Below are 17,443 nucleotides of genomic sequence, written 5' to 3'. Positions count from 1 at the left end.
GGCGGAAAGGGATTCAGCTGAACCCCTTTGTCGAAAAATTAAATTGTATATACAATATAAAAATTATTTTTTATGTAGTATAGTAGATATTGAATCCCTTGTGTATTTATTTTTTATATTTTAAATCTCCTTAGTGAAAATACTATTGATCTGCATCACATAAAAATAATTGGACGGAGGAATCAAATTTGTTAATGTAGCCTTTGTATTCTTATTTATGCCTTCCCCTCGAAATCTTATATCGAATTAGTAATATATTTAGTTATATAATTTCAGTTTTTAATTAGAATATAATGTCTTAGAAAAATAGTTTGAACACAATTTATTTTTCCTTATTTTTAATGAGAGTGTGGCTGTGAATAGTGAGAAGGAAAAGTACAAAAAAAAAGAAGAAGAAGATAAAAACAAGGAAAGGATCTAATTTAAATGCACTTTGCAATGGTTAGATTAAAGCTCCGATCACAAATCATTTTTAAATATTGCGATTCACATGGATAAAGCTAGTTGCTGTCTTCTTTTCTTTTTTAAATATTTCTTTCCGTCATCGTGTTTAACGGAAAATTATGTTTCTCTCCAATCCCAAACGATTTTTAAGTACCGCGAAGCACGTGGATGAAATATAATATTCCGAATTACTTGGGTTCTTTTGGTAGGATGCATTACACAATAATTTATGTATTAGTTTTTGGTATTACTAATTTCTTATTTGGTATATATTTTTAACAAATATATGTATTACTAATGCAACTATTAGTTATACAACATATTTGTTATTATCATATGTATAACTATTATATACCGAACGGGAGATTTGTTATTAGCAATATCAAGGCTATTAGTGCTTGCATTAGCATAGTTAAAGATAAAATTGTCCTTAAAGTCCCTTAAAGCTCTTTATGGAGGGCATTTTTATAAATAACTAATTTTCTTAAAAATTATGCAATGCATTTTAATTTTTAATAAACCATATCAAACTGTAGATAAGAAATAATCTCTGCATACCTAATGTTTTTGTTACTAACCCATGCATTACTAATACACCTAATTCATCATTATTTTTATACACTCTGCATTACTAATACACCTTATTTAACACTATTTTTATAGGCACTGCATTTGGAGATTGAAACAGTACATAAGCAAGTGCTATAAAAATATAATTATATGGTAATTCCTTCTTAAGGTCCCGTAACCAATGAAAGGCAATTTATTCTATCTATATACTAATAATTTAATATATTCAGAAAGTAAATTCAAAATGTCTGAACAATATTCATGAAACTACACATAGAATTTTGGTAAATGCTTTAAAAGTCTTCCCTTCTATTATATGATCTGGCTTTAAATTAAGTCAAAAGAATTGGATGCATACAACATGCAATAAATGGATTCATAGGCCACAAGTAATAATAATATTTACAATCTTTTTAAAAATTCTTTCTAAAGTCAATGACTCTTCCAAATAAAATAAGATCTATAATTTGTTTTTTTTAAATTCATTCTAAAGTCAGTGATTCAACCAATAAGAGCTCTCTTTAAGTATATTAGAACTGTGAATCGTATTGGAAGTAAACTCCCTAAATACTTTTGAGGGAAGAAGAACTGAAAAGGAAAAAGAAGAAGAAGAGAAAATTGCAGAAAATATGAAAATAACAATATGTCTTCTTTCATGTTTTTTTGCTCTATTGTTTACACCCACATTTGCCATAAAAAAGGTAAACATACGTACCTTTCATTTCTCTTTATAAATTGTGAATATATCGTTACTATTTGCAGCATATTATAGCTCAAACAAAAATCTTAACATAATTTTAGAAAATCATATTTTTCGTCGAAAAGTTTCAAAAATTTTAGTAATGAAAATAATTTGCGTTTTATATAGTCATACGTGGTGTATATGGGTGCACATTCACATGGAAAAGAAGCATCATCCATTGATTTTGATAGAGTTACTGATTCCCATCATGAGTTTCTTGGATCACACTTAGGAAGGTAACTGAATATTGTCAAACTTTAGCTCTTTTTTATTTCCGATTATTTGAAATCCTAAATATTTTAGTCTTTTTTTCTAACATGTTTAAAATCTGAACAGTATTGAGAAGGCCAAGGATGCAATTTTTTACTCTTATACTAGACACATCAATGGCTTTGCTGCCATGCTTGAGGATGAAGAAGCTGCAGCATTATCCAGTAAGCATTCTGAATTCTCAAATGGTTTGAGTTTTGCAACTACTACCCATTTTTTCCCCTCTTTTGCTTCAATTCACATTTTCACTGTTCAAAGGTGAATTCAGGAAATAGAGTCGGTGAATTATGTAGGCAGAAGGGTGGTTAATTAGTTCTTGAACACCTTTTGTCAAAAAATAATATTGCGAATAGCGGTTAAACAAATATTCATGAACAAACTTAGCGATATTCCTGAGTTCGCTACTTATTACTATATGTTTACATTTTAATTTTCTCACAAATATGTATATAACTCGAGCAGAAAAATAACAATAATTAAATTCAATTGACAAAAGTCGCCTTAAATTCGCTTCTAATTGTGTCTATATGAACTTTTTTTGCAGAGCATCCCGGGGTAGTATCAGTATTCTTGAACAGGGGTAAAGAACTACACACAACCAGATCATGGAATTTCTTGGGGTTGGAACATGACGGAAAAATCCACGAAAGCTCTTTATGGAAAAAGGCTAAATTTGGAGAAGATATCATTATTGGCAACATTGATTCTGGTACGTGTTGTTTCTACTCTCACTCTCTATATTGACCTCACACGTCAGCTTATTTTCTGTCAATATGATCCAATTTTAATGTCTTTTTAGAAGGGAGCCTTGGAGCAATGATAAAATTGTAGGTTACTGGCCGTGGAATCAGCCACTGATATTTCCATTAGGGTAGTCTGTCTATATCATACCTCTTTGGGGTGCGACATTTCCCCAAACTCTTCATGAACACGGAATACTTCGTGTACCGGGCTGCCCTTGGACGTCCTTTTTCACCTAATGTTGGTTTTCCATATTGGATTTACTATAAATAGTTACCCAGTACTCATATTTAGTACATAAAAGCCAAACTCTTTTTATTATAATTTAAGAAAAAAACTTTTTTAACTTCTTTCTAATTCTTTCTTACTCATCTTTAGACTTCTTTGATTCACAATATAATTATTTTTGCAATTTGTCTATTGGATATGAAGTTGGCACAAATGCACGTGGATCATTGACTTTATTGATGTAAGATCCGGAATTTCTTATTACACTGATTTTAATGTTTGATAATCACCTTCACCTTGGTGTGAGCTAGCTAGTGTTAGAGTGTACGTCTAGAGAACTTTTGGAATCTTATATATATATATATATATATATATATATATATATATAATTTGATTATTTTATGTACCAGTTGACAAAAAAAAGTATTTTATGTATCAAGATCTGACTATCCTCCCTACCTTGGCCAATCCAATCCAATCCAATTTCACATATTTGAGGACCAGATTATTAATTTAGACCAAAAAGAGGTGAAGAATAATGATTGCTTCCATCACTCAAAATTTGAATCTTGTGAAGAAACTCGTGCAACAATTATGCATAGCTCAACAACAACAAGAGTTCATTATTATTGTTTTCTTATAATAATGATGGTCGACTTATCACACATCAACTATACCACTTGTATCTGTCATTTATATACCGCAATGAATAACTCTATTTATTAAGGCTTAGCTAAATAAGAGAAAATCGTCTAAATCCTAGAAACTCTATTTTATCAAGGTTTATGCAGATAAGAGAAATCGTCTAAATTCTAATGTAGGATTTGAACTCTCGACTCATATAGTCACATGGTCTTTATCGCATTTCATTGACAGCTACGTCATACCCTTGAATGGATCAAGAGTTTATTATCTTTATCGTTTCTTCTTAATTTAATTGATACCCCAATGCTCATGTTTTTAATGTGATGGGGTTGGAGCAGGAGTTTGGCCTGAATCAGAAAGCTTTAGTGATGAAGGAATGGGACCAATTCCATCAAGGTGGAAAGGAACTTGCCAACATGGTACAGATGCCAGTTTTCGATGCAATAGGTACTCTATCTCTATTTCCTTCTTCTCTTTCCCATTTTTCATTTTTTTTCCATTTATCTGCACTGCTCTGTCATCATAGGATAGTTTGCTCTTTTAAAAAATCTCCCTCAAGTGGCACATTATAATATTGAATTGAGACTGGCTTAAATGGGATATGAATAGTGAAAATTCATTTAGTTCATCCTAACTTATTTTTGAGATTGAGGCGTATTAATAATTGTTGTTATTATGGTATTTCTTTTGAAAATTCATGTAGTCCGACCTTATTTACTTGAGATTAAGGCGTATTCATAGTTGTTGTTATTATGGTAGTTCTCTACGCATTGTGCACTTTGTTGGATCAAATGGGAACTCAAAATTGTACCTTAAAATTTGGAAAAGGAATCTCCAATTGGAAAATATTGTTTTCCTTGTTCCTGATGTTTTAGAAGTTAGAAGGGGCGCTTTGGAGCAACAATAAAGTTGTTTTCGTGTGACCTATAAGTTACGGTTCGAGCCGTTGAATCAGCCACTAATACTTGCATCAAGTAGGTTACCTACATCATCGTTTTGGATGTGGGCCTTCTCCGGACCCTATGTGAATGCGAAATGCTTCGTGCATCAGGCTGCCATTTTTATTTATTTACTTATTTATGAAGCTTTAGAAGATGATATTGATATCTAGTGCTTGTTCTTTAACTAGGGGCGGCAATTTGAGCCCAAACCCATCCAACCCGTCAATTTAGCTCATGGGTTTATTTGGGCTGAGCCCAAGTTAACCTATTATTTTTTATAGCTCATTCTGACCCATTAAGTGGCCCACATACAACCCATGAAACTCACCCCAAAACAAAGGGATCTCAACCCAACTTATCTAGAAATTTACTTAGTTGTCACATCATTAGTTTTTGTATCTATGTTTATAAATGAGAATCAAGGTATTTAAGTTTTAGGGTGTGTTTGGTATGTCTCATTTTCCGCTGTTTGATAGCACAAAATAGTTTGAAATTATTTTTCTGCACCACTCCCAATCCCCCCTCCCCCCACCCTGCATTTTTTTTTTGTATTTTCAATTTTCTTTGTTTTAGTTTTTCTGCACCACCCACACACCCCAACCCCCTATCCCCACCCCTTACCCCCCATTTTTATTTTTACTTTTTTTGTATTTTCAATTTTCTGCACCACCCACCCACTCAACCCTTACCCCTACCCCCACCCCACCCGCAAAATATTTTTCAACTTACACATTTTAAATACTAATTTGTTATTTAAGAAAATATATTTTGATTCTCAAAATATTAATAGTATTTATTTACCTGTTATACATAGGTGTATAAAAGGTAAAAAGCTTTGTTTATGCAAGATGAACACAGTTTTAAAATATGCGTCAAGTTGGACGGGTTGGGCTATGACCCATTATTTAGCCTATCTTGACTCGGCCCATCTTAGCCCAAGTACACTTTGGGCTGAGTTAGGCAATAACCCATTTATTGACCTAACTCATTTTGATCCGCCCAAATTCAGCCCAACCCGCCTATTTGCCATTATTTCAATGCTTAATAGTTTGGCTTTGAACAACAAACTTTTACCTCTATCTGCTCTGTAGATTATCATATCAAAGTTGTCTTCACTAGCTATGCTGTTCACATATAGGCAGAGAAGGCAAATAGCAACTTGTTCAATCAAATTTCCTTAAGTATTCTCCCTTCGTTCAATCAAAAATGATACGACGCCAAACATTTTGGAACGACACAAACAGAAAAGTTAGCCATATAAATTGGAAAGAGACATGAAGCATGATTTATAAAGCTTTATGCTAGTTTAAGTGTTAAGATCAAAATAACTTTTGACTTTTGGAGTTTTTGTTAATAATGAAGGAAGTTGATCGGAGCAAGATATTTCATCAACGGATTCGCTGCTGCAGCAGGAGCTCTTGTCAACTCCAGCTTCTACACACCACGAGACACTTTAGGGCATGGATCGCACACATTGTCCACAGCCGGTGGTAATTTTGTGCAGGGAGCTAATATTTTTGGGTATGGCAATGGCACAGCAAAAGGGGGATCACCACGAGCACGAGTAGCAGCTTACAAGGCTTGTTGGCCTCCTATTATTCCAAGCGACTCGTGCACTGATGCAGATGTCTTGGCCGCCTTTGATATGGCAATTCATGATGGTGTTGATGTGCTTTCGGTATCAATGGGAGGATTACCTGTACCATATGTCAATGACAGTATTGCTATCGGTTCGTTTCATGCTGTTAAGCATGGCATTGTTGTGGTAACCTCGGGTGGTAATTCTGGTGCTTATCCTGGTACAATAGCCAACACTGCACCTTGGCTCATCACTGTCGGGGCAAGCACCATTGATCGCGTGTTTGCCAGTTATGTGTTTCTGCTATTCTCTTGTCCTGTATTGTATTTTGGCCGGCTAAAAGCCAAGGCCACTAAAACCTTGTTATTCAACCTGTTCTTGGTGCGAGCATTGCCCGGAGCTCATCGAAGCTCTTGGGAACTTTGACGCATTGAGATTCTAGGCTTTTGTGGAAGTTTATTCTTTACTATTCTTCGCTTAACTGGTGAGCAGTGCCCCACGGCAAGTCCTTCCCAATTATTACAGGTGCATCTGCTAAACTTGCCAATGCAACAGCCCAAGCTGCGTGAGTATTACTGTCTTCCCTACTGCTTAATACAAAGGGATCTTTACACAAATAGCCCGGTCAGATTCACTTTTTAGTTTTTCTAGCTGGTATATATATTATACGTTAATTATACACGGTTATACACATATTATATATGGATTATACATATTATGTATTTGCTGGCAATTTTTAGTGCTAACATATAGGTGCTTCTGCAGTAATTTTTGCCTAGGTGGGACTTTGGACCCTAAGAAGACCAAGGGGGCTATTTTGGTTTGCCATAGAGGGGGTAGTCCAGGGCTTGACAAATGCACGCAAGCGACTTTAGTAGGTGCAGTTGGTATCGTTATACTCAACAGTGAATTCTTTGGAAATGAAATGTATGCTGAACCTTACTTCTGCCCTGCAACGCTTATCAGTTACTCCGATGGACTTGAAGTCTTGGCTTATCTTAATTCAACAAGGTATAACAGTCTAAGAATCGGGCGTTATGCCAAACATGATTGTTGAATTAAATTTTCATGGCACAACAAAATTCAGTATGCACATTGACTTAACCTGCTGAATCCTTTATATCGCCTTCTTTTTCTGTTTTTTCCTTTTTCATGTTAAACATCATTGTGGTGTGAACAGGACACCTACGGCTTACATTACTCGGCCAACAACTGAATTGGGAACAAAACCTGCTCCAATTGTGGCTGCATTTTCATCCATTGGACCAAATAGGGTTACTCCAGAGATTCTCAAGGTTTTCTTTTAACCATTTCAACAATGTTAGTTTCAAGTTTATTAAGGAAAATAATTTCATTTCAATGAGTATTCATATGAATATGATACTATCTTTCCAGCCTGATATCACTGCCCCAGGAGTGAGCATAATAGCTGCTTATACTGGAGTACAACCGCCTACACAAATAGGTTTTGATGATCGCCGGGTTAAATTTAACACAATGACAGGCACTTCAATGTCATGTCCTCATGTAGCTGGTGTCGTTGGCCTTTTGAAAGCGCTCCATCCAACTTGGAGTGCTGCAGCCATCAAATCTGCCATTATGACCTCCGGTAGGATTACACAGCCCTTTCAATGCAACTTTTCTTAAATTCTTGATCATATTAGATTTCTAGAATAAGAACTAAATGAGTTATATGGAAACTTTTATATGATTTTGATGCCTTGATACTCTTATTCTTCTGCAGCAAGAACGCGAGATAATACTTTCAAGCCAATGACTAATTCAACTGACCTTAAGGTAACACCATTTGCATATGGAGCGGGAAACATATGGCCAAACCGCGCCATGGACCCTGGCTTGGTTTATGACTTAACGATCGATGACTATATGAGCTTTCTCTGTGCCCAAGGCTACAATAAAACTCAAATCAATATCTTCTCACAAGGGTACTTCAAATGTCCCGAGCCTATTAGTTTCATCAATTTGAACTTACCCTCAATCACAGTGCCCAAGCTCAATGGCTCAGTCGTCGTGACTAGAACTTTGAAGAATGTAGGATCACCGGGCACTTACAGAGCTCGTATTCGCTCCCCAGCTGGAATTTCTGTTGTTGTTGAGCCAAACACTTTGGAATTCAACAAGATTGGAGAGGAGAAATCTTTCAAGCTCACTCTGAAAGTTAAAGGAAATAAAGCTCCAAAAGATTATGTGTTTGGCCAGTTAATATGGTCTGATGGCAAGCACAATGTTAGAAGTCCCATTGTAGTGAAAGCTAGTTAAGAATGTGTTTGGTAGCTTTCATTTCTCTGCTTGTATAATACTATTCATTGAGCTCAAAGTATTCAAACAGTTTACTTGTCCAATTAATAATTTGCCAACATTAGTTAGTTTCAGCAATGTAATAAATGGCAATCATCTTAATTAATCTTAAAGTACATTAACATTAGTTTATTCAACGCTTTATCATGAGATTGTTTTTGTGAATGGCTCAATGAGTAATAGAGCTTGTACTGTAGTGAGTAGTCTATTTATAGTAATATTTACATAGATGAGATTAGTAGATTTCTCTAATGAGACCGATTATAACCACATCTATAACAAACCTTTCCTATCGCTAGGAGGAAAGCCCATGAAAATCATAAAGTGGACAGCAGATTTTAAACCTGAGATAGAAACTTCCATTGTGCCTGTATGGATATTAATTCACCAACTTCCTTGGCATCTTTTCAGATGGGATGTGATGTCAAGCTATTGCTCCTGATCAAGCTACGTACTCCAAAACTAAAGGGAATGTAGCTAAGCTTAAGGTAGAGATTGATCTATTAAAGCCCAAACAAGATCAGATTTGGTTGGGATTTAATAGATTAGAAGAGTCGGAAGATGGGATGTGGCTAGACATTGAGTATGATGGGGTTCCAAGCTACTGTAAATGTTGCTTGCTTCACGGCCACATGGAGGATCAATGTAGAATGAAAAAAGAAAGGAATGACAAGAAACTGAATGGCAAAAATACGAACAAAGGAGGGGGGACACAATCAGAGGAAATGGTACAAGACAAAAGTAATAACGTACAAAAGGAAGTAGGAGAGCAAAGTAATTCAAAAGATAGTAACCAATGGGAACAACCAAAGAAGAAAGAGAGAAGAAGAAATAAGAATCAGATGGATAACCCTCAGATACACAAGCATAACAAAGGCATTGTAATTCAAGAACCAGATCATCAACATCACTTGACAAGGGCTCCGGAGGTTCCAGAAAAAGGAAAAATGGTGGATGACAGTGTGGAACATCAACAAAACAAAACAAAAAAGAAGGTGGGTACACAAAAGGAGAACCAGACCAAGCAACATACTCAGGAGAATGCAGAGAACAACCAAGATCAAATGCATCAAAAGGAAAATAAAATCAAAGACAACAAAGGAGGACAAAAAGATAATGCAGGCAATCAAAAGCAACAAAACCCAAAATACAACAATGAGCAGGATAACCACACAAGAACACGTGGAGGGGCTCAACATCAGGAGCTATTCCATGACTGTGCCCAGGACAATGAAGACTCACAACACGAAAATCAGGTATCCAGAATACCTGAATCCACTGAACAAACAAGGAATCACATTATCCCACAACCTTTATCTTCAACTGCTCTTCAAGTCTTGAATGGAAGCACAAGGATAGATAAGGAAGATGATATTGGAAGTGCAAATGAATCAGAAGAAGGGGATCACGAAAGTTTTGATCAAGAATATGGAGAAGATGAGAGTGAAACAGATGAGTCAGAGAGTGTAGAAGAGGAATCTAGCTCGGATGATGAAACTGCAAAGAAGTTGATTGAAGTTTTTCCTTCTACAGCTGATCCAAACAATGAAGTTGATAAAGCCATTGGGGAGGTGATTGAAAAGGGCCACTTATCACCAAGAGGAGCCAACTCTAGTAGAGTAGGTAGAGCTAGCAGAGGTGGTAGGGGATGTAAAGGAGGAATATCAAATGTTCAACAAATAGTGAATACATCACAGGCCAAAAGGACCCCTAAACCAAAAGTATTTTATGATTAAGTCCATTTTTTGGAACATAAGAGGTACCAAAAGTCAAGGTGCCTTTGAAAGACTTTTGCAGACGAAGATCACCCATTAGATTTATTTCATCTCTCTTATGGAACCTTTTTATAAGCTTAAAAAAATGAGAAGGTATAAGTCCAGATTGGGGTGTGAGTTTGGTTATTCCAACTGTAATAACAAAATCTGGATAATTTGTGAAGATTGATTGGATTGTAAAGTTATTGAGGATACAGAGCAACAAGTCACTTGTTCTCTGAAATTGGATGGTAATGACTTGTTAGTGACTGCTATTTATGCTAAATGTGACCCTCTTCTTAGGGTCGATCTTTGGGATAACATCAGAAACATAGCAGCCCACCATGATGTCCCTTGGATAGTAGGGGGAGATTTTAACTGTATCTTCTCTCCTGATGAAAACCTGGGGAGGGGGGGGGGGTGTAATGTACATAGAATGTTAAAGAGCATGGATTTTCTCAATTGTATAATTGACACAGATCTAGTAGATGCAGGATATTATGGTTCTGTATATACTTGGTGCAATGGATGGGAATCTAGTAAGAGGGTGTGGAAGAGGTTGGTTGAGAGTGTTGACTAATCAAAAAAATAGTTAAGTTCAGTTTATCCAATTACCAGTCTTTATAACAGAGAGGAAAGAACTCACCTCTTTTTGTGAGTGCAAAAATACAGGAGGTAGAAACTCCTAGTTATTTCAGGTTCTTAGATCTATGGGTGGATGAGTCTTCTTTCCTGGATATTGTATCAGAAGCCTGGCAGGAGGAGGTGACAGGGAATCCTATATGGAAATTCCATCTGAAATTAAATAATACTTGTAAGAAACTATCTTGGTGGTCCAGGAATGTAGTGGGTAATATTTTTTAGAAGACCAAACAGATGGAGGAGCAAGTGAGGGTGTTAGAGGAAAAGATGATTGCAGACAATAAGGACACTCAAAGAATAGCCCTGAACAAGGCCAATGCTGAACTTATCAGGCACAACAAGGTGGAGGAAAAGTTCTTGAGGCAGAAAGCCGGCTTGAAATGGTTTGTTGAAGGGGAAACCAATTCAAAATTCTATCATTCTGTTATAAAAGGAAAGAGAAAAAGAATGCAACTCAGTAGAATGAAGAAAGAAGATGGTACTTGGGTGGAAGGAGAACAACAACTTACAGAAGTGGCTGTTACAGTTTTCCAAAAACAGTTTAGAAGTGAAACTATATCCAAGGGATATTTCAATGCTAAATTGTATACCTAAATTAGTCACTGATAAAGATAATAGGAACTTAACCATAACTCCTAGCTTGGAGGAAGTAAAAGAAGTGGTCTTTTCTCTGAGCGCATCCAGTGCTCCTGGCCCAGATGGTATCACAGCAAAGTTCTACCAAACTTGCTGGGATATCATTGCTGGGGATTTACAACTAATGATACTTGCCTTTTTTGCAGGTACCGAACTTCCCAAGGCATTCACTCAACATGTCTTGCTTTGATTCCTAAGTGCCCAACCCACAGGAATTCAACCAGTTCAGGCCAATCAGTTTGAGTAATTTTTCATGTAAGATTATCTCAAAGCTAATGACCAGAAGGCTTTCCACAATCATGCATAAGTTGGTTTCTCCTAACCAGATAGGATTCATTAAAGGCAGGTCCATTACAGAGAATGTTATGTTTGCTTAGGAGCGGGTGCATAATATCATACAGACAAACACAGAGGAAAATATAGTAATAAAATAGAATATGACCAAAGCTTACGACAGAGTGCATTGGAACTATATATGTCAAGTCATGACGCAGATGGGTTCTCAGAAGTTTGGGTGGACAAAGTATAGAGATTGATTTCAAATGTCTGGTACTCCATCATTATAAATGGGAAGAGACACGGTTTCTTCAATTCTTCAAGAGGTTTGAGGCAGGGCGACCCACTTTCACCTTCACTATTTGTAATTGGGGCAAAATTATTTTCCAGATTAATGGATCAACTCACTGAAGCAGCATTTATCCCATATTCAGTTGATAGAAATGGACCTATAGTTACACATCTTTGTTATGCTGATGACACTATATTGTTCTCATCTCGTGATCAACAATCATTACAAAATATGATGGACAAGTTAAAGAGGTATGAGGTAGTATCTGGGCAACTGGTAAACAAGGCTAAGTCTTTCATCGTGATGACCCCGGATACAACTCCTGAGAAACTACAAGAAGTATAATCTATCACTGGTTTCAGGGCATCGAAATTCCCTTTTCAGTATTTGGGATGCCCAATATACTTGGGAAGAAAGAAGATAGTATATTTTAATGAGATGGTGGTTAAAGTATCTAATAGGATCCAAGGGTGGCAAGGAAAACTCTTATCCTATGTGTTAGGATCGGGAACCCGGGTAGTGCGGAATATAGCCAAACAACGGTATAATGGCAATAACAAAGACAATGGAAGTTGATAACAACGACAATTAAAGTAAATAAAGAAGACACAAATTTAACGTGGTTCGGTCAAAATGACCTACGTCCACAAGCGGAGAGGAGCAATTTACTATAACAATAAGAGTACAAAAAAGAGTACAAAATTAGAGTAAACACTCTAATTAATCCCAAATACCCTAAGAGAATAACCTCACATGATCACTCCAAAGAAAGGGTTTACACAAGTGCTTCCCAACACTTAACTCTCATACAAAACACTCTTAATAAAGGAAGAAACAAGAAATGAAGACTCAAGTCTTGTTGGTGTATTTCCAAATGAGTAGAGAGTCCTCATTATATAGGAAGAGAAGAAAGAAATGCTTGACCAACAATTGACCACATCCTCTCAAAATACAAGGCCATTTATTTGGCCAACAAGGCCTTAAATAAAAGGCTCCAAATGTGCCAACAAGGCTCACAAATAAAAAGCCTAAAAATAAGACCACCTTTTACACTATGGTGGCAAGGCGGTGCTGATTAAAGATGCTTTGCACTCACTCCCCCTTTACCTATTATATGTTGTTAGCCCTCCTAAAACAGTCTTGAACCAGGTAGAAAAAATCATTGCCATATTCTACTGGGGGTTAGACAATATTAGCAACAAGTACCATTGGAAATCATGGAAAGACTTATGCTTTTGGATTCAGAAGTTTGCATGATATATCACTATCCTTTGCAGCTAAGGCATGGTGAACATTCAGGACAAGTAATAACCTTTTCAGGACATTCATTGAGGCCAAATATTGTAAGAGGGGTCATCGAGTCTCATATAAGCTAAGACCTGGTCTTTCTCAAATCTGGAAGAGACACATGGAGATCAAGGAAGAAACTGAAAAATACATTCTCTGGAAAATAGGTAAAGGTAATTTGTCCTTTTGGTGGGACAACTGGACAGGTCAAGGAGCTTTGGCAAATCTAGGGGTTAACTACCCTACTCCTAAAGGAACCAAAGTTCAACAATTCATCAGGAGTAAGAAGTGGGATGTAACAAGATTGCAAGCTATAATTCCTCATCGTTTGGTGAGAATTATCAGAAAAATCAAAATACATCCTATGGATGATGACAGGCCAGTTTGGACACTTGAGCAATCAGGGAAGTTCTCATGCAACTCAACCTAGAATGCACTCAGAACTACCAAAAATCACACTTTCACAGGTATCAAAACATGGCATCCAAAGTTACCATTTAAACTCTTTGAAAAAAGACCACCAACAGATGAGATTGTCATTAAAAAGTTTAAAATACAAGGCACTTCTAAGTGCACTTGTTGTTCCCAAGCTTCTTGTGAGTCAATTGATCATTTATTCTCCACAAGTCAGATAGCAGGAGAAGTGTGGTCCTTTTTTAGCAATTCTTGTGGCATCACTATCCAACAGGGAACAATGAGGGCTATGATTATGAGATGGTGGCTAACCAAACCAAAGAATAAAGTAGAAGAAATGATTTTGCAATGCATCCCCATAGTTATTTGTTGGCATATATGGAAGGCAAGGTGTTCTTATAAGTTTGAAGGTACAAAGTATTATGCGGGGCAAGTCATCCAGAATACTTGTTATCTAATGAACATGTTATTACATACTACCTTCCCTTCAGTCAACTTTCATTATAATGACTGAATAAGTAACATGTGTTTGATAGAAAGATTGCAACAATGCCTAAGTATCAAAACAGTGAGTTGGCTGAAACCTGCACCAGGAGGAGGAGGTGTTGTGAGAGACCATAATGGAAACTTCATAATGGCCTTCTCGGCGTACTTTGGAAAATGCTCTAATAATGTTGCCGAGGCAAAGACCATGCTGATGGGGATTAAATGGTGCAAGACCAACAATATAAGGAACCTTATTGTGGAGACAGACTCTTAGATTGTTAGATCCCTTGTTATCGACGAATCGAAACAGAATTGGCAGATTATGTACTCGACTCATAAGATAAGGAAAATTTCGAGGAATTATGAAGTAGAGTTCAAACATATCTGGAGGGAAGGAAATACAATGGCGGATATGTTGGCCAACTGGGGTGAAAGTACCAAGAGGAAAACTTTCTTCACTGAAGTTATATCACTTCTAAGACAGGTGACAACGGCACTGAGGAACGATCAACAAGGTAAATGTAACTTTAGAATTAAACCTAGGAATGGTTTCTGTAATGTCAAAGAATTCATTAGTTAGGGAACAGTTGTAGAGGTTCCGATTTTTGTTATTGTCTAGCGACATACCTTTATGGAGGTATGTATAGTCAGCTTTTTAAAGGCAACATGCCTTTCAAATGTGTAATGAAGGTCTGGTCCTCCTCTTTGTAATCTCTTTTGTGATATGAAAATCATCTCAAGGACCCAACTAGGGACTTGAGCATTAATCTAAAAAAAAAGTAGACACGAGTAAATAAGAGTCCTAATATATCAATCACTGCCCCAACTAAACACAACTTTTTTCCTTCTTGGTTTTAGACAATGTACTTGAACCATTTTCCACCGCAATAGCTCTTGCTATTGTTGAGTAACGTCAACATCTTTTCTATCGCTAGGCTCATGTGCGGCTCAGGGATGGCTCAGTCAGGAGTCATGATCAAACATGACCCTTTGTTATTAACATTTCGTATTGATGGTTTTGATCCTAACAATCATGTGTTAGCATACGAATGAATCTAACCTTACTTTCTAAAATTGTATGATTATATCTCTTATACCACTAGACACCCCCTTGCAAAGAAGTGGTATCTTGTATACTCTATTTCAATTTATATGTTTTACATTATTTCTTCTATAGTGTGTTTAAAAACAATGTCACATCTTGTACTTTTTTAAGTTTTTAATCTCAACATTCACATTTTACCTCTATTGTAGGAATAATTTTTATTATGTTATACGCACACTTAGTTTAGGTTCACAAGATTGAAAAAAAATATTTTTAAACCTTATACCGGGTCAAGTAAAACACATAAAATTAAGGATAATCTACGTGGTCTATCCATTAAAAATACCAGTTAACTCCATATACTTTTAAAATATTTATTTTACATTCTATACCTACTTTATAAAACTTTATTTACTTCTTAAATCTTTAATATCATTATATGCCATTAAACATATCACACATTTTAAAGGATTAGATTATCCCCCATATTCTTTTAGGATATCTTCAATCAACATTTAATTGGGATAATATTACACCTTTCTCAAAATTGTAGTAAGCATTGTGTACCCATCTATTCTAATCACACAATCAATTCTTTCAAGTTTTTTCTCTCAAGCAAATAGCAAGCAAAAAGTTATAGGAAAGGATGAAGAGAATAGCACTGAAAAGAATACTTGGAAAGAGCGATAAAGTTTCTTCTCCCATTGAAATTCAACGGGGAGGTGAAATTATTGGATGAAACTCCACATGCAATCTATGAATCGGCTTCCAAAATGGATGAAAATGCTAGATTTGCGAAACTACGATCTCAAAATTCTAAAGTTCGGGCATCCAAAAAGGATGATGGCATAAAAGTTAGTAGGAAAAAATACGACATGGTAAAAACTAGGGTTCCGGGTCTAAAAAGATGAAATGTTGGCGACAACAATGGCGTAAAGAAGCTTTTAGTATTGTTAGAAACCAAGCATACCACAATATTTTAAATTGGAATACAATATTCAAATCAAGCATACCACAATATTTTAAATTGGTATATAATATTCAAACCAAAATAAAATATTAGAATAAAATATTCAAACTAACACACTTTAATAGTATATCGCATTAATAGTTTATTCTATTTTATGATTAAATATTGGTATATTGTTAGAAATTATTTGGAATACTACTGCTCTTTAATAGTATATTCTAGTAATGTTGATGTAATATTAGATTTTAATTGGATACTTCAATAGAATATTCTAGTATTATATTTTGAATATTACGATACACATTAGAATACTTTTGAGTTGTAAATCAAAAACTAAGTTGAATATGTGAGTGAAATAATAATATAATATAAATTGAATATCATTGTGTAGTTATTGAATATTATCATAGATGTAGTGAATACTCTAAGTTTTAAATTAAATAATATATAAAGTAAATGTTATCAATATAAAAAAACGAATATGCCTCTTTATTTTAAGAATATTATTGTAAATGTATGTTGAATGTATAAACTAAATAATATCTATGGTTTAAATTGAATACTGCTATTTATTATGGAATGCATATTTGATTTTCTTACTTTGAAGAGTTTGTATTGCGCAAGGTAACGTATTTTTTAGGAATATGATAAACTTGAGTAATTGGCTTTGATAGGAGAGAGGTAAATATCAATATTCAATTCATTACCTCTGGTTAGGGCTATATTTAAGGGATATTATCCTACATAATTGTGACTGTTGGATAAAAAGGTTATATGAAGTAATTATTTTAAGGATTTTTAACTTTAGGATATATGGTGTAAAGAGGCCATGTACATAGTTATATGGTCGTAACTTCCCCTAAAATTAAATGTAAAACATACATTTTAAAAAAAACTTTCCGTACATTAACTTCTTTCTTTTTTCTCTTTCTCGCCACGTCTCAACGGGAAGAAGGAAAAAGAAGAGAGGTTTTTGAAATTTTTACAGAGCCATTACCAATACCCCCTCCTCTTTCCATCTTCTTTCTGAAATATCTGCGATTTTCTATATTATATAATCTCTAATATACTTTAATTGTATATACAAATTGTATTTTTCCAGCTCATAATACATTCATCTACTATTCTCTCTTCAGATCTCCTTCTTCCTTACGTAATTCGT

General features: G+C 35.3%; 1 pseudogene; it reads left to right on the top strand.

Annotated features, from left to right (window-relative positions):
* Nucleotides 1-1,570: 1,570 nt before the first annotated feature.
* Nucleotides 1,571-8,575, top strand: LOC107814902 (subtilisin-like protease SBT5.3; annotated as a pseudogene).
* Nucleotides 8,576-17,443: the final 8,868 nt, after the last annotated feature.

The sequence above is a fragment of the Nicotiana tabacum genome, chromosome 21, assembly GCF_000715075.1.
Source record: "Nicotiana tabacum cultivar K326 chromosome 21, ASM71507v2, whole genome shotgun sequence".
In the NCBI taxonomy this organism is placed as follows: domain Eukaryota; kingdom Viridiplantae; phylum Streptophyta; class Magnoliopsida; order Solanales; family Solanaceae; genus Nicotiana; species Nicotiana tabacum.
This window is presented reverse-complemented; position numbering and strand designations above follow the sequence as displayed.